This window comes from Diorhabda sublineata, chromosome 5 (assembly GCF_026230105.1).
Source record: "Diorhabda sublineata isolate icDioSubl1.1 chromosome 5, icDioSubl1.1, whole genome shotgun sequence".
NCBI classification, from domain to species: domain Eukaryota; kingdom Metazoa; phylum Arthropoda; class Insecta; order Coleoptera; family Chrysomelidae; genus Diorhabda; species Diorhabda sublineata.
In genome coordinates this window covers 24,572,231-24,599,082 of record NC_079478.1, presented here as the reverse complement: position 1 = coordinate 24,599,082, position 26,852 = coordinate 24,572,231, and the positions used below count along the sequence as shown (strand labels likewise).

The following is a 26,852-nucleotide window of genomic DNA, read 5'->3' as shown; positions in this document are numbered from 1 at the left end:
GACGCCAAAGTTGTTCATTGTTTTTTCAGTATCTACGGCCTTATTAAGACACTGGTTTTCAGTGTGAGGCCGGGCTGGATTTGTTGGTTTTGCACCGCAACAACGTACCCGCGCATTTGGCACTTATCGTGCAAGTGTTTTTAACAAAAAGCGCATTCTAACAATGTCGCGCTCACTCTATAGCATGCTATATCCCTTGAAATTTTTTTATCATTTTCGAATTTACTCCATGTAATCGTGATTCCAAGCAAGTTAACTTTAGACGATTACCAGAGACGCTTCAAATCGAATGAACAACGTTGGAATCATTGTGTAGGGCTTAGTTTCTGTGTGAAATTTCATTTGCTTGTTTTTCTAGATGAATTTTTGGAGCTACATTACCTCACTTCTCATAAGTATAAAATTCTTGAACTGAATATTAATCATATTTACTGAATATATTACTTACGATACCACTACACTAACAATTACACTGTCTGAAGCGCGTTTCGATAACCAAGTTATGTTGAACTTAGAAGTAAAGTGTTATACATTATACATTCAGTTCATCTGAGCATTTCATTTAGAAATAGTGTTGATGTAGTGGTAGCGTGAACAGTGTGTTATGTATAAATATCACAAACGGTTCCAGAAATTCCAGCTTGGATGTTTCATTCTTTATGAAACATCCAAGTTTATTATTCCAAACGGATCACCCTATATATTTTGTGTTCTTAAAAATCCTTAAGAAATACCGATTGTTTTTCCAAGTGATATTGTCTATAACTAAATGCTATAATTTCAGAGTTATAGCTACATTTACAGTATCTCTTCCAAAGTTGAATTAAATATTGTACATTTAGATAGCTACGATTGAATAAACTCGTTTAATTTGAATATTCTTCAATAATTCATGTTATTATACAAATCTCATAACAAATTCTAGTGTCAGTAAGTTAGTAAAAAGTTAAACGAAACTGGTGCAGTCAAATATTCATCCAAATCATAGCGCAGAAACAACTGAAGACAAATCTTTAAATGTTTGTGTCATGTTAAAAGTAGATCCACATTTGTGAAGAAGAAAAATTACGAATTTCAGAAACCAAACAGTAAAGGCGATTACAGCAGATGCTCAAAATGTTGTTCATGTACTTTAATACAACAAGCCATGCGATTTCTAAGACTTTGCAATACATTTTGCAACATCCCTAACTTCTCAATTCTGCTTATCTCTGTGGTAATCCTTGCTTTATAAACGATGTTTTTCAAGTGATCCCACAGGAAATAGTCCAAACGATTCATGTAGGGTGATCGTGGGGACCATTCGATAAAACCACGCCTTTCAATCCATCTTCTGGAAAACACATTAGTAAGATATTGCCTCACCACGCACGCATAGTGAGGTGGGGCACCATCTTGTTGTAGCCAAATTTTGTCGTTTGGGATATTGTTATTGTCTGACAAGTTTTTATAAATGTAGTTGAAAATATCCAAGTTAACTGAGGTACAATACTATTTTCCAATAAATCTAAATACGCCGGACTATTTAAATTACCCTTAAGAAAAAGGGATCAATTATTTTTTCGCCTATTATCTCAGCCCATACATTCAGACTTTCGGGATATTGCGTGTGGGATTCACGCATTCAACGAGAATTGTTACGTGACCAATTATGCTGACTTACGTTTTAATTAATACAAAAAGGAGCCTCATCGCCAAACATAACATTACTTAAAAAATTTGGATCTTTTTGATAGTAACATTTTGCCATAATTAGGAAACTTTTCCATCTTTTCCCCAATCTAGTTTCAGATAAGAATAGAGTAAAAACACATGAAAATATAGAACTTGGCACTTTCAGCCAATCTAGAGTCCCATTTATTATTTCCTCGTAGGCTCACACATGCATCAAAATAGTAAGTCGAGTTTTTTATCGCGACCGCACGAATCCTAATAAGACTGCGCCATTCAAGGATTTTACTCTGGAAAAACTTTTTTTAAAATTCCATTCACATCATCAAACACATTAGAATTCTACAAATATTGAATGAATTTAATTATTCTCTTTGATTTAATTAACAAAACTCATTTTTTCTAGAGGTAACTAGCGAGTATGTAGATAAATAACTAAAATTACATAATGCTAATCAATGAAGATATTATAATTGAAAATTGACAAGGTACCGCCAGATGGACAAAATATTTTGAATAATTGTTCAAAGACGAGATACAAAACGAGGGACATAAGAGTAATGGACTAGGAGTAAGCGCTCCTCAAACAATAGCACTTGAAACAGAGCAGGCAGGGAATATAACATCGAGATTATTGAAGATGTAGAATATCACCGTAAAAACCCAGGAAAAAGATCTGAAAAAATAGTACAAGGTAAAATCAAGCAATGGAGCTGTACAGAAAATATGGAAATATCTTGGAAATATATCAATGTAGAAGTAGAGTCGTGAGAAGTGAATATAATCCTGTGGAACTGCCGATGGACAAAAAATAATGAAAGTTATTTAGAAGATTGTAAGCCATGAGTGCCTGAAGTTCAATTATTCTAATCGAGGTCTAAAAGATTTGGCAATGGGATATATACTACGGTTATGAGAAACAAACAAATCACTGTTGCAAACACATAAGGTTTTATTGATACAATAGAACATATTTTTAAGTTTTGTTTCATACACTGTCTAACTTAATTCGTATTGGTACAATTTGAAAATGGAGAAGAATATGAAAGTAGAAAAAAACATCGGCTCATATATGTTTCCTCGAAATGAGACAATAATTTGATACGCAATCTAAATTTATCTAGAATTGGAATTCTGTAAGAATATGGTTCATATTGAGTCAATTTAGTCAACAAAGTTTCTACACAAAATACCTTTGCTTCATTGGTCTATGGAATTGTACTAGAAGTCGTCCAAATTAGGACCTTACCTTGAAATGTCAGTGAAGCCATCGTAATAAAGTAGATGAGTATCAAGTAATACCGTCCTAAGCTTTCTTTGTTAGTAAGCCCCAAAAATAAAGTATTATTGATAAAAAATTTTAAACGCGCTACACATTACACTTTCTGATTTATATTTTTAGGAGTAGTTATTCACCATAGTAGTTTGGCTACTCAAGTTAATAATTTAATAGTTTCTTATAAATAATGTACAGAAAATCTCCTAGCAAACTTAAATTACAAATACTGATATCCATAATTCACCTCTAGCTAGTTTCAACTGAGTGAATACATCTCGAAAAACTGCTACCTACAAAGTTCAGTACATAGAATACATATAGAAATATTGTGAAATTGAAACAATATTTTTTAAATGCTTATATAATGTCGACACGTGGAAAACATATTTTTTATCGAAAACTTGTAATTCATGAAGTTATCACGAAGAAAATGTTTTTACCTCTACGTTATTATCTATATATGTGCTTATCGATAATTACTTTCCAGGTTTGTGATTTGAGATATTTTACTAAACTACGTACTTAGAATTTGGGGTATCATTTTCCATACTTCGAGTTTCATAAGCAAAACTAGTTTTTTCCAAATTTCGTGTTAATACGTCAATACAAAGTAACAGAAAAAATCTGGTATAACCTAAATTTGCAGAGATTATGAGAATAATATTAATATACCTCTCGGAGTTATTCCCAAAGTCCAAATCAATGAAACCAAAACCAATAAATTATGTTATGCGGTTTAAAAGCATCATCAACCATGGTGGGGAACAGTTGTTCTGGTACGATCTTTCTACCATGAGGTAGGTCGCTGGTATCGTGTAGACCAGTTGCGTAAAGTATAGAATACCCGCGCTGTCTGTGAACTTTGGTAGTGATAAGTTTTGTAAACAGTGTATGAATAGAGTTTAAAAGAATTCAGATTTCTTAGATTAAAGTTAACAATAGGGTGAAAAATTTTAAGAAACAGACAGGTACCATTATTTTTTTCTATTTTTATTCGAACTAAGTGTATAAATCAATACAAAATATAATTTACTCATCAGAATCGGTTCACAGTTTTCCGATGTTTTGTTATTTCAACAGAAGATAGAAATCTATTTCTTTCAACAAAAATCATTCTTTTATTTCAATGTATCGTCAATGTGGTTATAATATCAAGCTGTGATTATTTGTTCAAAGTTAAATATCTAATAATTTATTTTCTCATTGTGCATGCACACCAATATTCAATGATTGTTATCGTCTGCGTTCTCGTAACCACAAAATTCTGTCTTTATGCATTAGTAGCGATAAAAACTCAATTAGCACTGTCATCAAACAAACACACAAGATCTAAGACTAATCCATAAATATTTTTGAAATCAAATATACCTTGGAGAATTCTCTTGACTTGGAAGTATTCAATATATAAACAATATATACATATACAAATATAATGTTCGATGAATTTAATTAATCTTACTTCTCAAACTAAAGAATGAGCACACAACAAACCTTCATATCAGCTGTATCGAAATGCTTCTTTTAAAAAATTACAGTCAATTTATCACAACCAATTTGAGAAGTACAGGATGATTCATAAGTAATAACTAATATCATGTTTTTTGGTCTGTAATCTGCTGGATGGAGCAAATATTTAAGAAAATAATGCAATGAGCAGTTACCGGACGTAACTTTTTTTGTTTATTTTCACTCACAATTCTTGTTGAAAATGACAATGTGATGTCTTATTTTATGAAATGCTTCATATTTTATTACGCGGCACAACATGCATGTTTCTTTATGATTAAGTGTCATTTTATTTGACTTTTTCGTAATACTTGTATGTTTACTTTAACTTGATAATTAATACTGGCTCAGTAAGGAAAGAGATGAAAAAGTTTTAATAGGCAATAAAGTTGAATTAGAAACAATTTGATACTATAAAGCAATTTCAATGCTGTACCTAGTTTCCTTCGACTCCGACTCCGCCTTTTCCAATTGTTATAATAAATCGAATAACTCTATTCTGTTCCTGATTGATTTAGCACCATGATACATTTATCATACATTAAATAAGGACGTGCTATTGACCGCTGACTAGTTTCAGCAACATCAGATATATGTTTAATAAAAATTACGATTCACTAGTAGTATTTTTGTGATTCTTACCAAGGACAGTTTGGCGATTAGTTCTTGCTTTTCTCATATGCCTTACCTTCGTATTGAATTTCAAACTGACTCATAGTACTTTGTGATATGCGTGGCAAGTCGAGATATATTTTCCTTTTATGCTCATACTCTATCTACATATCCAGTCATTTATGAATCTGAAATATTGCGTATTGCAGTTAAATAAACTATATAGAACTTAGTCCTCGAAAAACTGATTTTGCGAATAATCAATATTTTCATACTACGAAATATTCAATGACTTCTTGAAAATCAAAACAATTCCATCTTTTTATTTATATCAAGTCAGCTTATCTTATTTAAATCGCGATTGGAAATGATAATGAACGGGCCTGAGCATCAAAAGAAATTGATATTATTTCTTATTAATGAATTCATCACAAAGGATTTGTTTGTTAGTGAATGTTTACAGTTTAAGATATAGATAACCTTCAATTGCTTCGACTGACAGTCTCCTTTAAAAAATGTGCCGGATACAGCTTGTTGATTTTTCACGAATTCCTCGCAAATTTGTACAACAAATTATGATATGATTCCAAATTTTCACATATGACAGCAATAACCTGTTTATTTATAATGAATATTAGATAAAACTTGACGTTTCCCAAATTTTTATGAATAATAATTATTTTCATCCCTAACTCGATTACTGAGAAAAAATAAAAAGAATTACCTCATTGCGTTTGACCTCTATAGATATTCAAATGGCTAGAGAAAACAGAAAAAACAAAACTCAATTGAAAAAGTATCATATTAATATGTTTTTAATGAAAGATATTCTATAGTTCCATTTTTGTACGTTTCCGATCTAGTCACTACAATAAAAAATAAATATTTATAATTCGATATGGCTTAAGTTTTACAAAATGGTCTCCATTGCATGCGATTGAACCAATTGTCGAAGAAGTTTTCCTATTCCGATTGGGGTACCTCCAAAACATGTGATTTGCAGGTATCAACCACTTCTTCGGGTGAGAAAAACGTTGATCTCTCAATTTATTCTTAATATGTGGGAATAAGAAGAAAATATTGGGTGTCACAAGAACATTATGGTGAATGACATATCAATTCGATATTTGGACTGTTTAAAAAATTTTTTTGTATGCGATGATTTGTGAGAGCTCGCATTGGCATGGTGGAGAATGATCCGTCTTCTGCGATTAGTTACCCCGAATGGTGCTTAAAAGTGCTTCGTGAGCAAACACCTTTTGTTGGATATGGCTCGCCTTGGAAGTCCCATACAGTCGATTGTTGTTTATTGTTGGGTTCTTCTACATAGATCAATGATTTGTCATCTGTCACGATCTCATAGTTCTTATATTCAAGTATTGTGATTGAGTTTATTCAGCATTTCTTTGCACCAATCGACATGAGCTTTTTTTAAGCGTTTGTCAAATTATGCGGTATCCAACACCAGCAAATATTTTCATTAGCCATGTTAATGTAAATATTAAATGTATACGATTGAAATTAATATCCAATATGAGGCATATATCTAATGGTATATCACATGAATATCTCACATAATTTTACACACTGCATCGATGATTTCTGGCACAATAACCGATTTTGAACGACCTTCACGAAATTCATCCTGTAATTGATTGCGACCACGATTGAATCCGTAAAACCAGCGAAATACGTTTGCTCGAGATAGTGCTTCTCCACCAGAAGTCTAATCGAGTTGTTCGGCACACTACTGTTGGTTTAATCCAAGTCGAAAGTCTTAGAAAAATCTTCGCACGAAAATGTACGCGATTGAATTCCATGAATATTAGAAGTATGTGTGATTAACTTAAATAGAATTTGTAGAACAACACGTTCTGAGTAGGTTCACCATCAAAGTTTCCAAATTTTATGAGGGCAATGTCATATTTGACATATTTATATCAAGTTGCCACATCTCAAAACTTAAGTAGCAGCCCTCGAAGTAACATGTTAGCTTTAAAGGTATCAATTGATAACACTTCATCAGTTCATCAATTACTCAGCGTGGCACCACGGGAAATAATCGAAATATATCAAATCAATTGGCTATGAAGGCCAAAGGCCAAAGTCTGACGACCTCATTGTCTTCTTACAAGGGAAAAAACTAATTCTGCTCACTCGTTGCGTCAGTTAACTCATCTACTAAAATATTTTGGAAAAGTTGATACAACTTGTTTAAACTGGTGTGAAAAGACATTTATAATTAAAATTGATTGGGATCCATTGGCAAAAATTGAAGGAAACGAAGGGTGCTCCAATGTTACATAAAATTTATAATAATTTGCAAGACAAAATCAAAATCATAAACTAATTAGATACCTAATAACTAATCTAGTACTAGAATTCAATGATTATTTCTTATTTTTCCAAGTAGTGCATTAATCCCTGCTCTGAATCAAGTACTGGTGCAGTGTAATCTCTCTCTAATTTGAATATGACCGAAGGACACATATATCATTATGATAATAATTTAAAAAAAAATGAGGATTGAGTGCTATTACCTTACTAATTTTTCTTCTAATTTGAAAATGGATAGTCTTCCAGCTCTCACAACTACAATATAACGAATTTAATTTGAATTATCTGACTTGGGAATAAGTATTGGTTCATGTAGTCTGAACAAATAATAATAATGTCGTATGATAATTATTCCGATCAAATTTTAAGAATGTTAATAAGTGCCTATCACTTTCAATCAATATCGTTTTCTCTCTTTTGAACGTATATTTAATATTGAGTAATTATTCTTATAATTAACGAGTTGTTACCTTGAACTGCCTTCAGTTTTTAATTTTGTTTATGTTAGAAATTGGTTTATATTAAATTCACATATAATGACGATATATATGCGTACCAAGAGACTTAAATTTTCTCTTAGTTCAGATAATAATAATTGATATAGTATAAAATAGTATAAAAATATTTAGAAGCTTAATAAATTTATTAGTGAATCCCTTAATATTCTCATTGAATATTTACCGGGATTCTATTTGAAACAAAAGCATATAATTGATTTCGTTTTAAAACCAAAAACATCATGAAGTATGAATTTTAACGAAAATAACATGATCTGAATTACAAAACAAACAAAAATTTATAGTTTTTAAGTTTATTTAATTAAGTTAATAGCTTTCTTGTGTCTGCGTCGTTATGACATATTTGACAAATGGATTCCACAGATTATGTTTGACAAACTTGGTGCCTTCTATGATAACCCCACAGAAATAATCCAAGTGAATTGGATCAAGTGATAGTGAGGGTGAGCTACAAGCACATAAGCACTAATACATCCTATAAATCAAAATGCTTTTCAGCAATGTTTGAATCATTAGATGTAGCGTGTGGTCCAACATAATAAATATCTAACAATTCATTCCACATATTTGTAGCTCAAATGTATAGACTTTTGTTTAATGCTTCATTATGTTATTCCACTATAAAATACATTTAGAGATATTGCATATTTATGGTTATTTGTTATTAGATTTTTCTGCACATCACTGGAGATTTTGCTCTTATTCTTGGAATTCTGTGCAGTGTACGATAATATGCTCAATGGTCACTAATACAGTGCACTCGCTGAATTTGGGATGGTTTTCTTTGGAAATTCTGTGAAGATGAGTAACTATAAACTTAAGTTATTCGAGTCTAAATCATACCAATTTTTCCTAGCATCATGGATGTTTCTCTTAGTGAATCTATAAATTGCGGTTTGAGATTTTTGAAACTATTTTTTCACTATCCCATTTTAATCGTCTGTTTTACATTATTTCTTTTATGAAATTGTCGATTTCTTGGTAAATGTATATTGGGATCTTTCGATATCTAGTGATGTTGCTTCGTGGGCAACTTTACCAGCTAACTGTTGCCTTCAATTCCTAGATTTTATGAGAGACAGATTTCACAAATTCAACGACGTCAATCATGGTCTTATTTGATAAAAAAGGCTGCAATGTATTTTTATATGAAAAAACTTTAGTTTTGGAAACTTTGAGACACAATCGCACCATGATTAAGTCACTAGATATGGTCCTGAGAAGTACCGTGAGATCAGGGTTGCTCCAACAGAAGAAACAAAATAAGGCCTAGTACTGAGCTTTGGGGCACTCCACATTCTATTGGCTTGTAAGAAGACATCGTTGTATCAATTGTTACAAGCTCACTTGGAAAGATATGAATTAATCCATGCGAGAGCTGTTCCCCTGAAACCGTAGTACTGCAATTTGTTGATTACAATATTATGATCACAATCGAAAGCCTTAGAAAAATCACAAAAAGTTGTTTCAGTGGAGTGATGATTGTTTAGGCTAGAGTGGACGTTATTTAGAAACAAGAATATTAAATCATTTGTGCATGTGTTACTTAAAAACCCAAATTTATGGCTAGTAAGTATTTTGTATTTGAACAGAAATGATAGAAGCCTCTTTTTGACCAATCTTTTCATGATCTTAGATAACGTGGAAAAGAGTGCAATTAAGCGATACTTCGGTGCTTGATTTTTATCTCCTTCTTTATGCAGATGTATAATTATATCTTAAGGAAATTGGGGAAAGTGCCATTTTGAAAGGAAACGTTAATTCAAGTGGTAAGATTCGAAAACAGATGAGTATTTACTTTTGATGTCATTAATTGTACTGCTAAGCTTTATTTCTTAAATTATTCACAATGGACCATGTTTCCTTAGAGACATTACAAGAATTGGCGAGTCTCCTATTATATTATATATCTTTGATAGCTACTATTTTCTTATGATGAATTTTTCGGTATAATTTCTCGTTTAGTGAAGACTCTATCCGAGAATCTCCTTAGGTGAGATAAAGATCGCATGTTCTTTGTAGATATACGTAAACTTTAGTGGACCAGGGTTTATTTTGCTTATTTTTATTACGCCTGTGGGGGAAGAATTGGATGCCAGACTAGTTTATGTTTTTATGAATCTAGAAAATTCGAAAGTGATTATTTCTAATTTTTCACACATGATTCGAGCTCTTGTTAGAAATCTAAGTGTTTTTACAGATGGTTGTGAAAATATATAGAGCAAAATCATATATTTGCACAAGGATGAACAAGAATCATTATTTAGTGGTTTTACATATTGATTTATGTCCCTGTATGACTATCGGCAAACACATTTGTTATTTCATCAATGTTGTCTTCAATGAGATTAATTTATGGCGGATTTTTTTTATATGACTAGTAAAATTGAAATCAGCCTAGTCTGCTAATCTCAAATTTCACCTCCTCTAAATGGTAAATAATTGATCGTTCCTATTATTTACTGAGTGGAATGTTTATAAGAAGATGATCGCGTTCATATAAATGATGTTGGGTACATACTTAGATTCAGTGAGATTTCATCATCATAATTAGTTGAATAAATAGGTGATAATTCCCCTGCTAATGATTATATAATCTCTTGGCCACTCGTTTTATGAATACACATGCTCAGCATAAAATAATATTTAAATCCTCTCACATTTGTTGGTGCTGAAGATACATTAGTAATAACTACTCTTATCTATATTTTATATAAATATGAATAATTTTCATACTATACATACACTTACTCTAAGATATTATAGAAAATACTACCTTAAATTAAGGTGACAGAGGGTGTAATTTTAATTTAAAGTAACAGAGGATGTGATTTTAATTCTAGTGAATACTTTGTGATTTTACCTTCAGCAATAAAAAACTGGATCTAATCTTATAACCTCAAAATGTTTGGGAAGGAATTTATCAACCATAAAAAAGGTATAGTATAGGTACAGTTTAATACCTGCTAGAATCCCATATCCTAGCATTAACATAAGCTTTTCTCGAAAGGCAATTGAATAATGTCAGCATTATACTGGAACAAACAATTGTTTTTAGCAGATAGATTAAATGGCAATTCGCTTGTACCTTGTTCGAATTTATAATGAAAAAATTTTGATATGATAAAACTCCAGTCTAATCAGTCAACGAAATTCTATAAAATTGAATAATTACTCAATATATTATTTGGAACAAACATCAATTATACCTTTTTACTACGTATCAATTTTAAGAGAGCTGAATTAACATTTAACAGTTATTTATAAAAGGGTTATGATGCTAATAATTATTTATAGAAAGTATTATTATGAAATGGATATAATATAAACTATTATTTTTCAGCATTTGGAGTCGAACACTTCATGTAAAGTAACTGGACGTTGATCAGGGTAAAACATTTGAATAAATAATTACAAAATATTATGATTAACTTATTTTTAGATTTTAATTTCAAGATTTATATTCAAACAGTGACCATCGAAATAAGCATCAATTTATTAGTTATACTAAATTTTAATAAGAATATTTACAATCTCCTAAGTTTAGTTGATTTGGTGAAGAATATGATTTGAAATTAGGGATTATTGGGATAATGATAATATTACTTTAATTTAGATGTAGCTATAGCTTTAGCTATAGTTCAATATATTGCATCATCTGCTTTGATTTACCCCCTCCCACGATAGAATATTCTATTTCTATTTCTACCAGAACTAATCTCATCAATAAGGTGCAACTTGTTTTTGCTTGCATCCAAATACTTTTGTATCTAGCGGCGAAACTAATCTAATTTAACGATACTCTATCAAAAGTATGAATTCATTGAATATCTTTAAAAAAAATGTAAAACTCCTTCAAAGTTTCCGCGCCTGGATTAACAACAAATAGTCTATTTTTTTGAAATGTTGAGGCTGGATTTCTATTATAACACAACCAATGATTTCAAATAAGAGGTTATACCCAGCTTCATTGTATACTAAATAGCTGAAAGATTTATTTTTTTGAATGGAAATTTATGTTGATAATTCTCACTTATCTATTAATTCTATTTGTAATGGTACCACGACTACATTTTCTTAAAAAACAAAAATGATGAAAACTAAACTAAAGTCAAACTTTGAGAATATATACCAAGTATATTGGAAAACAAACATCTTCATAGCGGCATTCCATAAATATTTCCTATTTCAAACTAATCAAAAATGAACTCTTCGGCATTGTCGATCAGAAATTGTCAATGCGTGTTCTTATCAATTATAAGGTAAGGAGATAAGAACGCAAGAAATATATTCAACAATTCGCAATATATTTTACTGTAATACTAATAATAAAGCTCTTATATAAATACTCGGTTGTTCCTCATATTATTTAGTCATAATAGTACTACTTACTTTCGTATGAAATTCTCGAAATCTATTTTTGAACATTTTCCAAATATGTGGCAGATCAGATACATAATTAATAACCCTTTATACCTTAAAATATTGATCTGTAATAATTTATTCTTGTATGATTTTTCTCATTGTATTATGTGTTATATCATATTTTTAGCTTTCTTCATACCTCACTTTTTCTATTTTGGTTTTTTAATACGATATAAGACTACTTTGGTGTCCTTATCATTTGTTTTTGTTATGATTTTGTTACCTTTTTCTTTTTTATTAGTTTGTTGTTCTTATATTTCATAACTATTCTTCCTAAATTATAATTATCTACTCTACCACCAGCTCTTCTTTTTATCGATATTCTTAGGGATTTGAAATTTTGTTATCACTATAACTCTCTATTGTTTAATTCTGTGGTTTTTTTTCAATATCTATTATTATGTTGGATGAAAAATACGCAAGTTCAAGTTTAGTCAAAAGTGAAAATGATTTCTACCTTAATAAATATTTATTACATGCAGAGTTGCATTTCAGAAAGGACATATTATTATGAAATTAGCAAAATACTATCATTATGACTGTATATTCGCTCCTAAAATATATAAGAGATTCATATGGTGTAATATTCTTACTTCCAACTATGAACAATATTCCGATGACATTCCAAACAACAGGATGGTGAGCCCTGTGATGAGATTATGCCTCTCTCCACGCAACTGCGTGCCATGAAAACTCTATCTATTAAAAATAAATTTTCTTGTTAAGACGAATATTCAGTGAAGCAAAGTATTCTGATTGTGCATATATTTTTACTCATAAAAATATACCATCATACTCAATTCACAACCGTATCAAAATTCAATAAACTATTCACTAACACTTATAACTAAACATTTATCTAACTTATTTTAATACACCATTTGGTTTTTTGACTATCCCGATATGTTCATTAAGACATCAAATTATTCACGGACTCTTACGGCTGCTAGAGCCTCAATTGAGGAGTTTTATCACTTTTCAGAATTTTTTATTACTGGAAATCTCTAGTTTGCCACAAAGAAACGGAAAAGGTGTGTATTTAGAAATTGTCTATATGAAAACGGTCACAACATAATGTAAATAGGCTACAAAATAATACCATGAAATAACCGCTTCATGAAAAAACATAATGTAAATAAGTACAAAATAGGGGCATTAGCCAAACTTTAGCATCGATAAACATAATAGAACAGGACCGGCTTCACGATATATATTAGATATATGTTTGATTATCCATCAATTAATTTCAATTTTATTTATTTTCGGTAAGAACTTTCTCAATTATTTTTCACATTTATCATCAAAACTACTCAACGGCTTTATTTCTAGCACACTTCCTCTAACTTATTTTGTTTGTCTGTCTGTCTGTCTCATATTTCTAATAAAATTTCCAATCACAAAGTGTTAGTTACTGACAGAATTACGATGAAAATGAACTATAATGATGCCTCGAGTTGAATTTTTATTTACTTTTGTACATATGGATAATATTGTTTAACGATTTTAAACAAAAATGCTTTAACAGTCGTGTGGTTAGGTCATCGCAAATGTATATTGTTATCATATGTATAGGTAGGTATGTATATGTAAAAATGTAATTGAAATAAGTCATATGGGAACAGATAATTCCTAATTGGCTGAGAAATCCAATAATGAGTTAAGTTAAAAATAATTTCCATATGTATTAAGTGAAATATTCGAAAAATGGTTGAAATGTGGAGAAAAACTTGAGACTAAATAAATATAGAAATATTATCTATTGTGGGGAGCATAAACTCCTCTTAAAGTCAATGTATACATCAAATTCCCATACTTTATGTTAATAATGTGTTCATCTACTACTGTTTTTCAAGCATTGCAATTATTTTTAATGGTAACTTCATCACATCATAGGTTATTATTAATTGATAAATGAATGAATATCAACTTCACCGGATTTTTCAGCAAATGTTTTATTTTTACATCTTTAGTGCATTACATTGAAAAAGTAGTTTTTTTCTATTTTGTAATTGCTCACATGAAGACGTCGAAATTGTAAATTTGTTTATATTTCAATTTGGTTTATTATAAACAACCACATTTTATTTTAATGATACAATTTGCTCATTCACAACAACAGAAAATATTATGAATATTTCTAATTTATATAAAGCAGTTTATCAAATTGATAATAGCTACAATAACCTCCCATTAGTATGCGGTAGTGCTAATGAAGACGTAACAGTTAGTAATATAATGATTATTCGATTCCTGAAAGTTTCACTTCAATGTTTATAATGAGGACACTCATCATTTTTTAACCGGTTATAGAAAAACATCCTCAAGGCAAAAGCTATTTCTTATTAAAATCCTCATTTGTTCACATTTAATTGTAATAACAATTCAGAGTGTGAATTATTATAAATAACAACCATGTAAATAATCATCTCCTTTTAAAAGGATTGACAATACAATACAATAATAACATACACGAGTTTTGGGAGTAACATATCACTTTGATCGAAACTATTCCAAGCATTGCATGATTTTGAGACGTATCTGCTATTGTATATCTACTATTCAAAATTTTTATAAATCGAAAATAACTACATACTGTCATGTTGTTGCATATTATTAAAGGGGCTTAATATTCAAAGACTTTCTGGAAAATATAACCCAAATTCACGTACATCAACTATCAGTTGATCGCGGGTCCTAGACCAGATATACAAGAACTTTTCATCACATTTTTTATATTAATTCTTCCATGACATCCATTCAGTTATTTAATATGGATTGTATATATTTAATAATTGCTATCGAGCAGTTATCAACGATTTATCCCCCTGTGCACGGATTTGTGTGTTTGTGTTCAATACTAATAAGCTAATTTTATGCCGAAAATTGTAAAAACCGTAAACCTCGCTAAGCTATAAATGACGCTGCGCATGAGAAGTAATAATAGGCAGCGTTTAAGGGTAAGAACTTCAACGATCGTATTTACCCACCCGACTATAGTTGCCGAAAAGTCCTCCTGTTGCTCAGAATCTTTAGAACGAATACAAATACAAATACAAATACACACCAGCCAGCGCTAGTATTTGGAATGTGACATTTTAGATTATCTAGCTATTTGTGGCTATTTTTACTTCCAAATATGAACCAAATTCGGATTTCATATTTACGCCTCCTTTGCAATTGTAAACCATAGGAGATGTCGATGAAAAATAAATTATATTGATTTCAGGTTCCATTAAAAAATGTATCAAACTATTTTGATCGAGACCAAAATTAGGTCATAAAATCTTGAATGTTGTGACGCATAAATTATTAATAATTTTTACTCTCTTTGATTTTTTAAATTGGTTAATCTTACTTTAAACGTTTCATTATTTTTATAAGGATAAACTCTGGTTAACATGTTATGAGTAAGCAATGCGATGAAAACTACATCTGATGGTTGCATAAAATCATGCTTTACATTAGTTTCACATTCTGAGATCCGTAAAAAATTATTCAAAAATTGATATGCATTACAAAGCTCTATGCTAGTGTTGTTAGTTGTGTGTCTTCATAAATATCTGTAGATACATGACAACTGTAATAATAAAATTGCTGAAATACTTGGTAATTCATATGGTTATCTGGAATGAAACACCCAACATAATAATAATTATATTGTCAATCGTAACTGAATTGGTTATAACTTCCAGTTTTTATTTTTTATAATTTTTGGCGAGGATGTAAACATACAACTTCACAAACCGTAAATTCCACAAACCACAATTCATTTTAGTAAAGTACTTTTTATCTAAATGGAAATATAATGACGTGTAAGTACAGTCAATGTTTTGTCATGTATGATGGGAAACCATATCGGTAGACATATTTTCATAAATACTTATTAAACTTATTCAAATGCTGCAAAGTGTAATGAATCCATATTTTCTAGAATAAAAGGGATTAATTATGTAAGACTGTACTTATTCACATTATCACCGTACCAAAAGACAGCATTTGGATGGAAAATATCGTAGTAGATGCATTAAATGCCTATTTTTGAGTGAATGGTTAGCTAGATCACCTCATACTTTGATTTCAGAAGATATATCATGAAAGGCAGGCTTTTGCAACTGTCTGTTGCTCGTCATACAGTATAATTGGTGTATGAATATCACTCATGGAGTCAACTATGATAGCACAAATGTATATAATGCTAGAGAAATAGCTGATAGTTTTCACCAAATTAATAATAATGACTTATTTTTTCCGAAACCCTTGAATTTACAAAACTCATCATTAATGAGATCTAAACTAGTGAAAACAAAATTCAAATTAATACCAAACAATATTTTTTTGGCAGAACAATTGTGCACACTTATTAAAAAAAATAAACTCATTTTCAATGTTGAGATGAAAATTGATAAAAAACGGTGTATCTCGATTTCCGACAAAATTGATCTATAGCATTAGTACTCTTACTTTTTTCACATAATCTCGAAATTAATATGAAAAGTTACAAAACGGTTTTTCACACTTCAAATCCAAACTAGTATAATTTGATTATCATTTCATTTTAATATCAAATATATTTGGATGTTATGGATGTCCGAAACAATACATTACTGTCATGGTTTTGTTTTTATTCTGAATTCTATGTTATTATATCGTAAATGATAGTGTCAGAAACAGACTAGAATTAAAGCCAAAAATCTGATCACAACTTCATTCCGAAATATTTTTGATTCTATATTATTATGTGGAATAATAATTTTTTCACTTCAAAAAAATCTTCTGCGCTAAATATTGATGACAGAATGATTATATAACTTTAATATTAATTTCCACAGTATTTTCATACATAATTTGTTTTGATCAAATATAAGCTTGAATCACGTCGTTAAAATCATTTGTAAAAAATATAATTACAGGTCCAATGAATAATATTTTGTGGCTACATGTTTATATGTTCATTATATTAATCATAAAGTAAACTTAAAAACATGTTTAAAAAAATTAAACACAATTATAGGAGATAGAAGATTATTATATGTTATTATGATTCAAGTCTTCTGATTTTTGCAAGCAGTTTTTATATTATTGGTTTGATTAAAGCTAACAAATACATAGTACGTCTATAAAACGTTCGAAAGGTTAGTGTAAAACTTCGACGTGCTCAAAATTTCTCAATTAGCTCATAAACCAACTCTTATTGATACAGACAGGAAAAAAGATAGCTAATATCAGTACAACACTAAAAGAGAAAATATTATCTCTAATAGTACTGGTACCTCAAAGTTCAATGAGTGTCCCTTCGATATTTTGACAATCAGACAATAATAAAGAAGTATTTGGATTAGATCAGCTCATCCAGTTTGTTTAACTGACAACGATTTCATCGAGATAGAAAATATGTTTATATAAAGCAAATTTCATAGAAAAGAAATTTAATGTCTTTTCCGATAACTAATGAATTATTTTTTTGATGTTCGTTGCTTCCATTTGACATAATCTGAAACAGAAATGAAAACATACATTTTTCGGTCACTTGGATAAGTTTCCCATGTTTAATCGAAAAATTGTTCTTAGAAATTAATGAGTTTCAGCATTTAATTCTTAATGTCACTGAAAACCAAAACATTTAATAATATATCAAAGGATTTGTGGACAATACTGTCTCTAGCTCCAGAGCACACTCCAAGAATCTGTGATTAGAAAGGGAATTAACAATTTTTAAAATGTTTATGTAAGTTAGGAACCGATTTTTTTATTTCAACAAATAGAAGCGTATATGTCTATATGTTTTGTTTGTAGCAGGCAGCATCTTTTTGATGCGTGGAATATGTAGATGAGATTTGAATGTATTCCCTTTTCGGTATATGGATGACTGCATTAGTGCTGTATCAATCATTATCATAGACAACAGAATTCACAAATCGAGATTGAGCAGAATAATGAGGCTCATTTGCATGATGTCACCTAATGTGAAATTAAAAATAAAATTGAAATAGAATGGTATATAAAACCAATTTGGTGAAGACAGAAGAAGAGAGAGAATTCTATTTCTAAAAGAACTGATAAATACCATTATTGAAAGAAAGATATAATACTATGATTCATTAGGAACAAAACAGATTCTAAATGTAAAAATGTAAAGCATTTTCCCTTACCATATGTACATATGTACAAAAACAACAATTTTCAAGCAATTTATTATTAGAATAAGTCATGGAGGGCATAATACATTATCAAAATATTTCATAAAACTAAAATTCAGAACACTAAAAATTGAATCAAGTGTTACTATATATGATATTTATACCGAATATTGTATAGGTATTTAATTACATAGGACAGACATCTCTGTATGTAGAAAATAAATTCAAAAGATACCAATAAAAAAAATAACGGTATCAACAAACCATGAAATAACACAGAATTATACTTACATCATTGATACAAGAAAGAGAAGATTTTTAGAAATGGTTAACTTACAAAGAAGAAAGTAAACTATAATTGAGCAATTTCAAACTTTATAATTCTATCTAATAACTTTCAATGTGAAAATGAATAATTTGAAGTGACGGTTGATTCTACTTTCTGTTAACTGAGGATTAAAATTTTGAAAATATCATTCTAATATTTGTGGTGATCTAGTGATATATTCTTTTATATCCTCATAAAAGTTGTTATTAGATTATATTTTGATGAAGACCGAAATTATTAAGTCAAAATTTCCGATTGATAGTAGCGTCCATGAGAGTTTCTTAAGTTTCTGCAGTTTGTGGCATTTCTGTATATTACATTATGATCCAAATCTCTACTTAAAAAGTCTTCCAAACATAGCGGATTCAGTAACTTGTTTTGTCAATGTATAAGGAAAAAGTAGATATCGATTTGTTGAATATTTCTATATAGATAAATATGCAAGCAATTTGTTGTATATATTAGACTTTTAATATTTTGTTTGTCAAACAGTATTTTTAGGAAGAGATTTGGTCAATAATGATTGAAAATAGTTTAACTGTACGGAATGAACGAGATATTTCTGAGAATAATACTTCATGTGCACAAATCATCATCTTTTACCACAAATCACTATGTTTTTAACTACTATACTCTTCAAGCCGATATAATTTTTGGCTCCCTTCCTTTCTGTAAAACAAAAATCTTGTAATGCTTCCATTATGTTTGTCACATTTTATGTAGTTTTTGATGTCAGCACTGCTTCCAATAGTATATCTGATTAAATTATCAGTTCGAAGATAACCTATAGGTCATTAAGCTGTTGATTTGAACAGAATCATTTGAAATGCATAAGCACTGTGTAGTCAGAAACACCCAGCCAGAATGTATAATTTGAGAAATAATTTTTAAAGTATAAGGCGATACCCCTCATTAGATCTCAGTGTATCTGATCTTCTCCTAAGGAAAAACAAAAATAAACACAAGAACATACTACGCACTCTTTCATACCGTGTGGAAAGCATTGGCTACTGGTAATGTATCTAGCAGATAAACTGATAATTTCATACGTTAGCAGTGACCTGACAACTGTTAAGAGCAGTGACTTCCTTCTTTGCTTGAGTCGCTCAGCATCAGGCTTCAGCCGTGAAGTGTAGGTCCTCAGCGAATTAATGTCTAGCAGCAGACATGTCTATGCAAAATTGAATGGGTATGATATTTATTTTCGGAAAAAGCCATTATTTTAAGAGATAGAACAATGAATAAGTATACAAGAAAAATATATAGAATTGCTGGAATTATTTTTTGCTTCATCCTGTTATTGCCGTAATTTATCATAACCTACATGGTTTCTTGTTTGAATAATAGAATTGAATTTGTACCCAATTGGAATTGTCTACGTAACCTTAGTACGTATAGTTAAAGGATATGATCAATGGAATCATATGGGTATACTTTATTCATAGATTCTCATTTGAAAGTTGCAGCATGTAAGAAATGTAAATAGTTCAAATTATAATAAATATGAAAAATAATTAATAACTATACACACGTTCCCTTATTTACGAAACAAATTGCTTTCACTAGTTATTACATAATTTCAATGTCACCGCAAAACAAATTATTTGAATAACAAAATACACGATAATAAAAAAACATTGAGATTATTTTCACATAAAAGTGATAATATCCGAACCAATGCTATTACTATTTTTCAAGTATGCTGACTCCAGATAGAATTAGATAAAACTTATTATCCATGGATTATCGGAAGTGAAACTATAATCTCTTTCCATATATGTTACAAATAGTAACTTCTGAATCTATCATTGATTAATGTGTTGAAATAATAATTCTTAGATATAGAATAAGAAAAATTGTGTTTGTATCGAGCTAAGAATGAAGTGTAATGAAATAAGAGCACATTTCGTTAGAATTGAAATCATCCAAATAAAACATAGCAACAGATTTGAAAACAATAAGTAGAGAGAGATAAACGCGTTATTGTCAGAAATTTGTTTACAATTTGTAGACAAAAGCTTGTAAAAAACTAAGAAACAAATATACAATTAACTAAATCAAAACACAAAACATAAAATCTAAATACCTATAAAGTATATACAATAAAACTACATTTAACATATTGACACTGACAAATAAAGGCTTTGAAACCAAATATATATATATATATATATATATATATATATATATATATATATATATATATATATATATATATTGTTATGGTATGATAATGTGTAATGGTTATTTTTACAAAATTTTTTTTTTTAAATAAAATCAGATTTTAATTTGGGCGCCATTGATAATTATTTGCATTTCTTTATTTTATTATGTTATTATTATTTTTTTTTATTCTCAGGGTATTATATTGTGAGGTCAAATTAAAAAATTTTATTGCGATAAATTGTTATGGTTATAAGGTCAGATGATAATAGTCTTAAGACCGGGTCTGTTCTTTATAATGAATAAAATATACAATTTCTTAACTAGCTATTACAATTATTTTATTTTACAAACATTCATTCATTCATTCATACTCGTAATTACACTCATAAAACTAAATTATATGGAAATGTGAACTCAAATATTATATACTAAAAGAAATACTTAAACTTAATAGAACAGTACGTTAAGTCTTTGTTATGTTGTATTTTTAATTTTTTTTTTAATTGGAAATTGTTACGGCCTTGCAGAATAAACAGATATTCCGCTATAGTTCCACTCCTGTTCTTTTCCTTTTCACAACTTCTTTATCTTGGAAATTGTCCCTTTGTGAGTATTCTCACTTATTTCACTTTATTTAATTGTTTTCACTAATTTCTTATTACTACACTTATACAATTATTAATGATCAATCCTTTGAATATTTTATGCCTTTTTTATCAAGATTTTAATTTTTCAAATTTCAATTAAAATTATTTTACTCTTTTTTTTCTTGCCAAAAAAATTTCTCCCGTTGTTGATTCTTTTCTTAATTGTTTTTTTTTAACCAATGTTATTTATTTTAAAAGTTAGTTACTAAATTGTCATTTCTAAATTTTTAAATTATTGTGACTTTATTCAAATAATATCATTCTATAATTTCTTTGTTGTATTTATTTCATTCCTATGTTATTAATTTTATCATTGCAGTTGTCAAAATTTTTATATTTTATCATTTATAACCTTAAAATTTATGTTGGTATGTCACACAAATTTTTGAAGTTGGTGCTCCTGTTTTTATCTGTCAATTTATGGATTAAATTCTTTGATTATATAGGATTTGTCAAAATTAAATAATAATTTAGAATATAGTGTTGACCAAAACTTAATATAAAGAATGTTATTTATTTTATTGTGATAAACTGCTCTAAGTAACCGAATAACAGAACTGAACTTATTGCTTTATTTATATCTTATTATTATTTAATAATTAATTTTGGATATATGCATACCATAACAACATTCCCAAAATTTGTTTTCTTTATTTATTTTATTTATAAAAGAAATAAGAAAACCAAATTTTAATTCTTCTTTATAAGTTGTTCTCAGTTATTGTCTTTTATTCCAATAATTATTTTGTGATAAATTCCCAGTTATAATTTTTTAAGTATTAATGAAATATCAATAAATTTATCAGTCATGTCCTTTCGTTTTATTTGATGTGTGCGTATTTAAAAATTTTCATTGTCATTTATTTGTTCAGTTGTCTGTCTTGTATTTTCCCTATATATTTGTGCTGTATGTAATCTTGTCTCATTTATATTTGTTACATCATCATCTCTGCTTTCTGATCTATTTCTTCTATCTTGATTGATTCTTTGAAAATTTACTCTTCTTGTCTCTTGATCTCCATTTCCTCTTTGCATATTTCCTTCAGAATTTCTACTCTCCAGTCCTCTATATTGTCTATTGTTCCTGTCATTATAATTATTTTGTCTGTATGAATCATTGTTGTTTCTATTGTTAGTATTAGTATTGTAGTTTCTGTTATTGTAATTATTGTTATTATAATTATTGATATTATTAATTTGTGCATTATTATTATAATTTCTATTATTATTAAATCTATTATTTGTCCAATTGTTATTTTGATTGTTGTTTCTCTGATTATTTTCATTGTTTCTATAATTTGTTCTTATATTTTGTTGTGAATTTTCATGTCTGATCAAATTTCTCTCTACTCTTTGTAGGTACATAGATAATTGATCCAATTTTCTTATATTTTGTATTGCAATGGTCTCAGCCAATTCTGCCTTGAAATGCCTTGCTATGAACATAACGATTTCCTCCTCAGGGATTGGTGGTTCCAGATATTGTGTCATCGCATGTAGTTGGATTGCATAATTGTTTAAACTATGGCTTCTATTTTCATCAAACTTTCCGAAATATAATTGTTCCCTGATGGTTGATTGAGTAATTTCCCCCCAGAAATATTGTAAAAATGCCGTTTCAAAATCTTGAAATTCCGACATATTGTTTTCCCTGGCAGAAAACCATATTAACGCATGATTTTCTAAATGATCTCTTATTATTTCCTTTATGTCTTCAATATTATTTATTCCTCTTATTCGATTTTTCAAAATTCTTATGAATATTTTTGGATGCAGTTTTTTAATATTTCCATCAAATTTTTGACTAGTTGCTCCATAAATTGTTTTTACTCCTCCAACATATTCCATACTCATTCCTTTTTTCTCAATTTGTTCTATTTTTCCTTGTATGTTCTTTATTTCCATTTTAAATTCCCTTTTTGTTTTATAATTCTCTTCTTCTTCTATCTTAAAATTCATTTTTATTTCTTTGTTCATCTCTTCCTCCATATCTTGTATATTTTTATTCGTTTTCATTATTTCTCTATCTAATTTCTTTATCTTCTCAGTATTTATTTCTATTTTCTTACTATTCCCACCTATTTCCATTTTTAATTCATTTTCATTTTTCTTAATATTTTCCATTTCTCTAGATTGTATTTCTTCCACTTCCATTAATCTTCCTAACATTTCATCTCGAATTTCTTGTTTTGTCTCTTGTATTTTGTTTTCAGCGTAGCTTCTTACTTCTTCCAATTGTTTTCTCATATCTTCCATTTTCTCTTCCATTCTTTGACTATTTGTATTCATTTCTCGTTTTATTTCTTCTTTAGATTCATCCATTTTTTTTATCATAATCTGGAACATACTCATTATATCCATCCTCTCTTTCTTTTTCTGTGAATTTTCTGCTGTTTGATTTTCTATCATTTCTTCTGTTTCAGTTCTCTCTGTTTCTTCATTATGGTCCATATAATGTTTCCCATCTCTGAGTGTCATTCCTTTTTCCATTTTTCTTGTTTAAATTTGTTATTACTGTAAACTCGTCAATGCCAAATTTTGTTATGTCCAATTTTTTTTTATGCCCAATTTTTATTTATGCCCCACGTTGGGTGCCATTATTGTTATGGTGTGATAATGTGTAATGTTTATTTTTATAAATTTTATTTTAAATAAAATCAGATTTTAATTTGGGCGCTTTTAATAATTATTCGAATTTCCTTATTTTATTATGTTATTATTATTTTTTTTTAATCTCAGGGTATTATAATGTGGGGTCAAATTAAAAAATTTTATTGCGATAAATTGTTATGGTTATAAGGTCAGATGATAATAGTCTTAAGACCGGGTCTGTTCTTTATAATGAATAAAATATACAATTTCTTAACTAGCTATTACAATTATTTTATTTTACAAACATTCATTCATTCATTCATACTCGTAATTACACTCATAAAACTAAATTATATGGAAATGTGAACTCAAATATTATATACTAAAAGAAATACTTAAACTTAATAGAACAGTACCTTAAGTGTTTGTTATGTTGTATTTTTAATATTTTTTTTTTAATTGGAAATTGTTACGGCCTTGCAGAATAAACAGATACTTCGCTGTAGTTCCACTCCTGTTCTTTTCCTTTTCACAACTTTTTTATCAAGATTTTAATTTTTTAAATTTCAATTAAAATTATTTTACTCTTTTTTTTCTTGCCAAAAAAATTTCTCCCGTTGTTGATTCTTTTCTTAATTGTTTTTTTTTTAACCAATGTTATTTATTTTAAAAGTTAGTTACTAAATTGTCATTTCTAAATTTTTAAATTATTATGACTTTATTCAAATAATATCATTCTATAATTTCTTTGTTGTATTTATTTCATTCCTATGTTATTAATTTTATCATTGCAGTTGTCAAAATTTTTATATTTTATCATTTATAACCTTAAAATTTATGTTGGTATGTCACACAAATTTTTGAAGTTGGTGCTCCTGTTTTTATCTGTCAATTTATGGATTAAATTCTTTGATTATATAGGATTTGTCAAAATTAAATAATAATTTAGAATATAGTGTTGACCAAAACTTAATATAAAGAATGTTATTTATTTTATTGTGATAAACTGCTCTAAGTAACCGAATAACAGAACTGAACTTATTGCTTTATTTATATCTTATTATTATTTAATAATTTATTTTGGATATATTCATACCATAACAACATTCCCAAAATTTGTTTTCTTGATTTATTTTATTTATAAAAGAAATAAGAAAACCAAATTTTAATTCTTCTTTATAAGTTGTTCTCAGTTATTGTCTTTTACTCCAATAATTATTTTGTGATAAATTCCCAGTTATAATTTTTTTAGTATTAATGAAATAGAAGTGAGAAACAAAAAAAGGAAAAAAACAGTGAAAAAAACCGATACAAAAAAATACCGAAAAACAACCAGGAAATTCAAGAAGAACAGTAGAAAATCGGAAGAAAAGACGAACCAAAACAGGCAAAATCTGTTAAAAAACCAGCAGCAATAATACGGAAGTTCCCATTGATGTAGACTATTATCAACGAAGCAAATGATCTAAAGCAAAATCGAAGCCCAGTGTAAGATGGGTAACTACACACTGGAAAAATCACCACACACAGTGGAGGATTTCAATAAAATAAGTATGCTCCTGAGCGAAAAAAAGTAGATTGAGTGGCACAAATACGCACTCAAAAAACCTCAAAACTAAAAAAAGTATGGCAGCTCACGAACCGTACACAGAGGAAAGTAGACAATACCCGAAACTAACACCAATATTTATGGTAGTTATAGAACTTGCACAGGAGCAGACGTACTTATGCTTCACAATAATAAGTGTGGTTTATTAAAAAAGCATGAAGGACCTGTCCAATGCTATAGGTGTCTAGGCTTTCTCCAAGCTCAGATTCATCAGGAGCATAATAATACCTATTATGTAGGTATGCCTCATGGGGACAGATATTGAAAACCAACAGAACAATACAGGCCCAACAAAACACAACGCTGAGACAAGCATTAAATGTTCATTGGACAACAAGAAACGAGGAACTATACGGAGAAAGAAGACTGCAAAAAGTATTGGACATTCATTTATTAATGCAATATAAATAAAACTGTTCTCGATATCACGAGTCTGTCAATTTATAAGAATTGCTATAGATGATATGAAAAGTGTTAGTTTTAACAGATTTCTTAAATAAGTAACTAATTCGCAATAATTGTGTTTCCATGAGAATACAACAAATTTGAAGTGATTATGAATTAAAGACGACTTATATGGACATGGCAACTGAAACTCATCTGAGAAAATACGGATTGATTACAGCCTTTGACAGTGATCGGAGTTGTATAGTTATTAAATGGTGTAGTTGATGGAAGTTTTTATCTCGCGTACTCCAATCTGGCAGCTGCATATCAGAGACTTTAGATAGACTATAGATAATAATTTCACAAATAATTCACTAAAACTTATACTGAATACACTGTTCACACCACCACTACACCAACACTTAAAATTACACTGTCTGACACGCGTTTCCATAACCAAGTTCTTGTCTTTAAAGACTGAAGGTGAACGCGTGTCAGACAGTGTAATTGTGAGTGTTGGTATAGTGGTGGTGTAAACAGTGCATTCAGTATGAATATCGCCAACGGTTCCAGATATTCCAACTCACTAAAAGTTACGTCTCTGGTGATCGTTGTTATCAATGCAGAGGATGAATTTA

At 29.2% G+C, this 26,852-nt stretch overlaps 1 protein-coding gene across 2 annotated transcripts in view; it reads left to right on the top strand.

The window, feature by feature from the left end:
• Nucleotides 1-3,714: 3,714 nt before the first annotated feature.
• The window catches only part of LOC130443771 (sodium-coupled monocarboxylate transporter 1-like), a 102,605-nt gene continuing 79,467 nt past the window's right edge, over nucleotides 3,715-26,852 (top strand). The window contains exons 1-2 of one of the 2 annotated variants that reach the window (XM_056778581.1): nucleotides 3,715-3,918; nucleotides 11,267-11,313. The gene's annotated coding sequence lies outside the window, so the exon portion shown is untranslated. The remainder of the gene's footprint in view (nucleotides 3,919-11,266; nucleotides 11,314-26,852) is intronic. The other variant, XM_056778580.1, reaches the window with a different exon arrangement.